This window comes from Zea mays, unplaced genomic scaffold (genome assembly GCF_902167145.1).
Source record: "Zea mays cultivar B73 unplaced genomic scaffold, Zm-B73-REFERENCE-NAM-5.0 scaffold_155, whole genome shotgun sequence".
NCBI lineage: Eukaryota > Viridiplantae > Streptophyta > Magnoliopsida > Poales > Poaceae > Zea > Zea mays.
This window is the reverse complement of record NW_023366772.1, coordinates 46,994-55,000: the sequence shown is the minus strand read 5'-3', so window position 1 is coordinate 55,000 and position 8,007 is coordinate 46,994. Positions and strand designations below refer to the sequence as shown.

Below are 8,007 nucleotides of genomic sequence, written 5' to 3'. Positions count from 1 at the left end.
GGGTGGTACCCTTGGAAGGGGTCCCTCATAGATCGATAGATCTACCACTTTTATTACAGGTATTTCTTGATCTTACGGATGATCTCATCTATCTATTTATTCTGATTATCTGCTTTCTTCTCAGGCATATCTGACTTCTTCTTCTTAGAAGCTTTCTCCTTCTTAGAATCTTTGATATTCTGTGAATCAGAATTCATCTGATCAGAATTAGCCAATTCTCTTTGGAGATCTTCATTTTGCTCTAATAAGCTTTTAATTAACTTCTAGTACTAGTACTAGTATTAGTATAGGAAGTAGGATTCAAACTTTTCACATCCCCTTCTCCTATATGAAGAGGTTTTGTTCCTACCCATTTGTTATTTTTGTCAAAAACGAACTCTCGCTTCTTACTTCCTATCCCCTCCCCATAGTGATACGTGCCATTTTCTTTTCCACCAATAGCTTAGTTCTTACTGAACTTTAGCTCATATTCAAACTTCTGCTTTCAATATGGATAAGAGACTTGCTGCCCTGCCCTAGGAAGAGCGGCTATAAAAAGCTTGCAAAAAACACTCTTGCTTGGTTGGAAGGTATGGTAAAGGTAAACTGTATCTATTTTTTTATATAAAAAAGGGAGTGCTAAAGGAGTCATTCAGAAGTGAGTGAAGGGGCAAAAAAGCTCATTTCTTTCATTCAGGAATGGACACTGGACCAGAATGAAATGTGGGAATATCGGGATTGGCAGATTTGTTATATTGAAATAAGCCTCAACTCAACACGACTAGTGAATTCAAATTATAGTCACTTGCGGATTTCTTAAAATTGTTGTAGTGTAGTGTAGTATTGTGGTTTTTCAGTAAAGACCCCGACCTATAAATATTCACAGCCCGGCTCATACGGGCGGACAATATTCACCCAGAGCCCCGTTGCGACCGCAATGCTGTTCTTGAAGGACCTTACCTTAGAGTAGAGCAAAAAAAGGGAATAGAAGTTAGGAAGACTACTGACGTAGGGCGGCGGGTGAGCTCAACCTCGAACCAAACAAGCAACGGATTGAGCAACTAGCGCTAGGCGCATCCTCTTGCTCCTTAACGACCGAGGGATGAAATCTTTCGACGACTAGGGAGGCCCGAGACCGATTCCTGTGGATCACTATAGAATCTTCTGGAAGCAAGCTAGGCTACCTTCTGGCTAGCTCTGCCATCTTAGAAAAATTCCTTCGCGCTTAGCTTAGTAAGCTAGCTTGGTAAGCTAAGCAAGCCTGGTTCTCCGGGCACTATGGTAGGACGTGGATCGATCATGACGAGAATGGACTTCTCCGTCATGTAATGGTTTAGAAGAGTCACGGTCCAGTTCCCCGCCGGGCTTTTTCCCTTCTCGACTAGACGAAGGAGATATTCATTCCATTCAGGCAGGTGAGGAAGGGCGGCGTCGGCTTGACCCTGTCTTCTCTGGGTCGGAGGCTAAGTTTATCATTCAGTGGTGAGGTGTTCATAGAAAGCAAGGCCTCGCCCAACGCAACGAGTGGCGGATTTGGTTTGGATGGGGTCTCGTCTCGCTTGGACGCTGGGGAGATCTGGATAGAGTCTTTCTCGCTCAGTAAAGAAGAGTACGCGCGCTACGGCTTACGCAGTGGATCTTCGGGCAACCGGCACATCCAATTCCGATCAACAACTTGGATGGAGGTATGGCTGAGTGGCTTAAGGCATTGGTTTGCTAAATCGACATACAAGAAGATTGTATCATGGGTTCGAATCCCATTTCCTCCGGTTGAACGGGCGGGCGAAATTACGTGAGAGAAAGAACCTCAGATTGATGGAGTCCGCCGTCGGACAGAATAGCACTACTTAGTGACTAGGAGCGGAGCGCCCCTTTCTTGTTCTTGGTGGCGTCTATAGCGAAGAAGACCTTCCCGAACGAGGGCCGTCCAGTCCCTGGGCGGCTCTCGGTTCTTGAGCAAGCTCCTCCACTGCGGGTAGGATGCTCATAGATGAAGAAAAGAGACTTTAGGCAAGTGGTTCTGGTAGCTCAGCTGGTTAGAGCAAAGGACTTAAAATCCTTTTTTGCTTGTTTCAGTGGGAAGAGCAAGGGGCATTGCCCTTGAAATCCTTCAGTGGTTCGAATCCACATCTGAGCGTCTTTTTTTTTCGGTATGCCGCTCCGCGAGCAAGGAGCGCCGCGAGGAGAGCGAGAGAACGAAGTGGGCTTTGGTGATGTCGGAATTTGCACCTATTTGTATCTATTTAGTGATCAGTCCGCTAGTTTCTTTGATTCCACTCGGTGTTCCTTTTCCATTTGCTTCCAATAGTTCGACCTATCCAGAAAAATTGTCGGCCTACGAATGTGGTTCCGATCCCTCCGGTGATGCCAGAAGTCGTTTCGATATACGATTTTATCCGGTTCCTATTTTATTTATTATCCCTGACCCGGAAGTCACCTTTTCTTTTCCTTGGGCAGTACCTCCTAACAAGATTGATCTGTTTGGATCTTGGTCCATGATGGCCTTTTTATTGATTTTGACGATTGGATCTCTCTATGAATGGAAAAGGGGTGCTTCGGATCGGGAGTAACCACTAGTGAAAGGGCTAAGGGGGGAAGGACATAGGAAAGAGGGATGCCTACAAAAAATCAATTGATTCGTCATGGTAGAGAAGAAAAACGGCGCACGGACCGTACTCGAGCTTCGGATCAATGTCCCCAGAAGCAAGGAGTATGCCTGCGTGTTTCGACGAGAACACCGAAAAAACCTAATTCAGCTCTACGTAAGATAGCAAAAGTACGGTTGAGCAATCGACATGATATATTTGCTCACATTCCAGGCGAAGGTCATAATTCGCAGGAACATTCTATAGTCTTAGTCAGAGGGGGTAGAGTGAAAGATTCGCCAGGTGTGAAATCCCATCGTATTCGAGGAGTAAAGGATTTGCTGGGAATTCCGGATCGTAGAAAGGGAAGATCTAAATATGGCGCAGAAAGACCAAAATCTAAATGAATGGAAGATGCCTCTGGAACTTATTGGTTATTTTGGGGGGGCGATATGGAAGCAGCTAGCTTCCTTTCCCTTATTACGTTACCAGCCCACCGCTATTCCAAAAACCTTAGCTTCATATGGCTCCTCTATGATCAGGTTCTCAAAAGAATTTCCTTTCCTTGGAAAAACCAAGGACAACCCCTATCTCAGTCTCCTTTCTCTTTTGGGAGCAGAGCTGAGCTTCAAAGTTTAGAGTAACTATGAGATGAGATTTAGTGGAATGGATATGAAGAAAAGAAAAATGCTCTTTTCCTTCTTTATCTTTTTTATCATCTCTTCTATTTTTGTCTTACTGGGGGGGACGCACTGGTCTTACGACTTGCTTACTCACTGAGCAAGGAAGCCTTAGTCAGGCTCTTACTTCGGAATGGCTGCTCCTCCGTGACTCTCATCATGGCCGTTGGATTCGCTCTACGGGCCTTCTTCCTCGCTACCGGAGGGGGGCTATCCATGGCAAATTACATGATGCACGGAGCAGCCGAATCCTCCAATTCGGCCTTATTTACTTATACTTCCGATTCCTATTTGGTAGAGGATTCGGCCAGTTCCGGGCGTAGTAGAAGTACCACCTCGTCGGTCAATCAACCGCTTCAGGGGGAACAAGCTACGCCTCCCGCTCTTCCTGTTATGCAGGAAGCAGCTAATCGGGCTCCGCCCTACGTCCCCTACCCCCATCAACTAAATGAAATAATAGGAGGGGATAGCGTAGAATCCATTCAGAGGCGGCTGTTGGGGACTAATTGGAATCCTTCAGCCCATGACATAAGAATGGCCCGGATTCAAGCCGAAGACCTATTTGAGGTCAAGGTTGACATAATCCGGAAGATGGCGGGCCTGCATCCAAGTGGCGATTGGATGGGACGGGGGGCGCGGGCCCTGGACAACCCCCGTACGGCCACTGGTGAAGAACACTTGGCTAGGTTGCATCAAATGCTTGACGACCTACAGAGCGGGAATTTTCCATCTGCAACCTTCTGTCGAAAGAGTCCGCTTACGGGCGGGTGAGGATCAACACTCTGCCACCTAGACATGGCTCAAAACGAAGGGGTAAGGCCAAGTGTTCTTAAAACAAAACTCTCAGTGCACTTCGGAGCACGGTCTTCCGTTAGGTCCTTTACGGACGACGAAAGCCAGCCCCTTGGCTATACTCTACTCTTCGCCTCCGGCTGTTCTTTCCTTTTGGCTCGGCGGAGCTGAGCTGGGTTCCATTACACTCTGTAGGAAATGCATAGACAGTCCACGCAGCAAACCGAGGCCCTGCGTGCGCCGTACGTACCGCCTACGAATAATAGGTAGCCCCACCCCAGGCAGAGTTTGTGAGCCGTGTAATAGGCGACCATTTCGCGCGGTTCGGGGGGCACTTGAATAAGCCGCCGGCACCCGGCTGCGTCTTTACCCCTATCCAATTTTTGGGCCAATTCCCCCTTCGTACTACCAAAAAATGAGATTCTTGCCGAATCCGAGTTTGCTGCTCCAACCATTACAAAACTAATACCTATTCTGTTTAGTACTTCAGGTGCTTCTCTAGCGTATAATGTAAATCTCGTAGCGGATCAATTCCAACGAGCCTTTCAAACTAGTACTTTTTGTAATCGACTCTATAGCTTCTTCAATAAACGCTGGTTCTTCGATCAAGTTTTGAATGACTTTCTAGTCAGATCGTTCCTGCGTTTCGGATATTCAGTCTCATTCGAAGCTTTAGACAAGGGTGCTATTGAGATATTGGGCCCTTATGGTATCTCGTACACATTCCGACGATTGGCCGAGCGAATAAGTCAACTTCAAAGTGGATCTGTTGTGCGAAGAGTGCGTTATGAACCGTGGCCGCCTACCTGCTTTGGTTGGTGGGGGCGGCTCCTCCGTTGTGGGTAAACGGGAAACCCGACTCTACGAACCCGAGGAAAGGCTGCACAGCTTCCGTAGGGTCGTTAAGACCGGAGCTTTTTGTAGTGCTAGCAGGAATGCAAGTGAATGAATCCAATCCCCTTTCAAATCGGCGAGGTAATACCTTATTGAAGTAGGGCACGCTACGGCAACACAGGACTGACGGGGTGGGGGCTTGCTGTCTACTTGGCGAGCCTTCACTGCCCCCTTCTGTAACTTCCCTTCTTTCGTCCGTCCACGAGGCAGTCAAAAGAAAGAGAGAAAGGGGCGGCTATAACGCAGGAGTCGTGGCGGTTGTATGCCACAAGGTCCCTATAGACAAGGGGACAAGTGAATCATCGCTTTTGGGCGCAGGCAGCCCTCTACCATCCATCCCATTGCATTCCTCTCATAGAGTACTGTACCGTCTCAGACCAGATACATCTATGGAAAGAAAGGATTTCATAGAAAATATTCATTTTTCTCTTTTTTTGGATCCCCATGCATTCCGTTATTCCCGTAACTATGGATTGGATTGGATTGGATTGATTGATTGTCCCTACCTAACTAAATGGTAGTGGTCTAGGGAGCGCAATTGCTAGAGCACGGGAGAATGAAGAGTAATGATTTAAGCAAGAGCAGCCGGACGGACTACTATAGTCAGTCTAGTGACTACTATAGTCTTTTCTTTCTTTGTAGTTAAGTAATAATGTTTGGTATAGCAGCCTTTCCGAGCGAGTCTCTGGGATCTCCTGTAAACCCCCATGATGTGGTAAAGGGAGGGAGGATATTAGGGGAAGCAGTGAGTGGAGATTCCCCTGCGGAGAGCCGGATGAGGGGAGACCCTCACGTCCGGTTCGGAGGGCGGGGATATCCCGACCCTACTATCATTATGCCTTTGCAATGTTACTTGGTTCAACTCCATTTGTGACCTTTTCTCGTATGTGGGACTCTCTATCTTCTTGGGTAGATTCTAGATCGTCTTTCATTTTGTTAGTGAGTAGTTTTATTATTAATAAGTCAAGTCAAGAATAATAAGAGAACTGTAGGAGCTTGCCAGGACGGCTTGGTAAGCAAGCTACCTGTTATGTAGGCGCCAACTCCCAGTTCTTTCTCTTCTTTCTTTTGGCGGCATGGCCAAGCGGTAAGGCAGGGGACTGCAAATCCTTTATCCCCAGTTCAAATCTGGGTGTCGCCTGACCCACAAAATACTTTTTATTTCTTATTGTACTGATTGAACTCTACAAATTCTTGCCCTGCATAAGCAAAGGAAAAGAACTAGGCCTGTCGATACTGGATTTTTCTGAATGCCTTAAAGTCTGATGTATAGTTTCAAAAAGCAAGTCGTTTTTTCAAGACAGTGTTTTTCATGCAAGGGTAGAGTCTCAATAGAAGTAAGGACTAGGTGTTTTAGCAGCACTGGTTTATGCATAATAGCTAGGTAAGAAAGCACAGTATTCGAGGGTCAGTAACTAGAACTAATAGAAGAGATGGGATAGTGATATTTCTTGAAATAGATATATATATGGGATAGTGATATTCCTTTCACCGAGCAAGAAAGAGATGGGATAGCTGATATGAACTGTCAAAGAAAAGAAGGCACTCATCTTTAGCGTGGATATCATAGGTATAAATGAAAGAAACAACTTCCTGATTCCTGTTTCTTTAGCGTGGATAGGATCTAATAAGCAAGCACCGGTCAAGTAGAAGCAGAAGCAAGGTAGGTCAAAGATAAGTCACGGATAGAAAAGAAAAGCACTGCTTTCCTGTAGAGGAAGACTCTCTTCGGGGAAGAGAGGATTGATTTCTCGGACAACAGCGAAGGGAAAGAAAGGGAGAAGCAGAGGAAGAACATCCGGATTGAGAGCAGGTAGGACTTTTGACCCTATACGTTGACCCTAGAGAATCATACTTTGATCAGATTCAGATCCGCCAATGAGGAGAGTGACTCGGATGCAGATACTTACAAGTGCCAGATGCGCTAGACGGCTTTCTAATAAGGTTGGCTTGGATGAAGCGAATGTTGTTGTGATACGGCTCTCTTCTCTTCTGCTGTACTAACGAGAAGACTAACGAGAAGGGCTTTCTTTCCTATGAACCGAGGAAATGGAATGCATGGTTGCCTCTGGCAGAGCGGTGGTATAAGACTATCATACCTCACAGAAATGTACCCCCTTTCAATGTATGGCGGAACCCTTAATCAGTGAAGTGATGGTCCCAGGGCCAGAATCTCCTGCTGCTGAATTCTTGGCTGAGAAACAGCAAATGATTGCGGCGCGGAAGGAAAATTGAGCTCAAGCCCGGGAAATTTGCAGATCAACACAGAAGTGAGAGATCTTTGCGGTGATATGGTCTACCTTAAGCTACAGCCATACAGGAAAATTCTGGGGTCAGGAACGAAGCTAGCTAGAAAGTTCTATCTTTCTTATTCTTCAGAAAATTGGTCCAGCAGCCTTGCGCCTCACACTGCACAGATTCACCCAGTCTTCCATGTGAGCCAATTTCAGAAGCATCTTGGGCCTAAAGCTGTTCCCACTTCCTATGGTCACCTCAGATGATCAAAACGGAACCATTTGCAGTGTTGAGCACTCGTTCTGTTTCTGACGGTATGGTGGTGAAATCTCAATGGAGGATCAAATTAATCTGGCGGCAGAAGACTCAACTTGGGAAGATTGCAGTTTCATTCAAAGCTCTTTTCCACAGTTCGACTATGCTATGCAACGCTGAAGGCTTGGTTCCCAGAACGATATCCTTGAGTTGAGGATGAGGACAAGGATTGCTTCAAGAGGGGAGGCCTGGCCTGTCATGAGAAGAATCGAGGACCGTCGATGAAGAGCATCCAACGGCCATGATTCCATTTACTTTACCACCAGTTTACGTTTTCAGTTTACGCTTCCTCTCTTGCTTTACATTTCGTTTACAGAATTGCAGCTGCTGTAATCGGGCTATGGCTATAAAAGCCGAGACTTAGAGAGAGAGGGATAGCTAGCTAGAGAGAGAGGGTAGTGATTCTCAAGATCGAGATTAGTGGGCAGTGCCGGTATCAGGAATGCTGGTAAAGAGTTTGTCTTGTCATTCTTGTAAGGTGCGCCAGCTTAGTCTACGGTGACCTTTCCCGGTTGATAGGTTGCACT

The 8,007-nt window shown here is 46.4% G+C and overlaps 2 protein-coding genes and 1 non-coding gene across 3 annotated transcripts in view; all 3 read left to right on the top strand.

Moving 5' to 3' along the window:
• Positions 1 to 2,991, top strand: part of LOC118473868 (probable cytochrome c biosynthesis protein) — a 23,682-nt gene extending 20,691 nt beyond the window's left edge. The window contains exon 1 of the mRNA XM_035963643.1: positions 1 to 2,991. This exon is cut by the window's left edge and continues 20,691 nt beyond it. The gene's annotated coding sequence lies outside the window, so the exon portion shown is untranslated.
• LOC118473867 (uncharacterized) overlaps positions 1 to 4,412 on the top strand; it is an 8,818-nt gene extending 4,406 nt beyond the window's left edge. The window contains exon 1 of the mRNA XM_035963642.1: positions 1 to 4,412. This exon is cut by the window's left edge and continues 4,406 nt beyond it. The gene's annotated coding sequence lies outside the window, so the exon portion shown is untranslated.
• Positions 4,413 to 6,000: 1,588 nt separating this feature from the next.
• Positions 6,001 to 6,071, top strand: TRNAC-GCA (transfer RNA cysteine (anticodon GCA)). Its single transcript has one exon. It is a non-coding gene; the product is annotated as a tRNA-Cys (tRNA).
• The last annotated feature ends 1,936 nt before the right edge of the window (positions 6,072 to 8,007 follow it).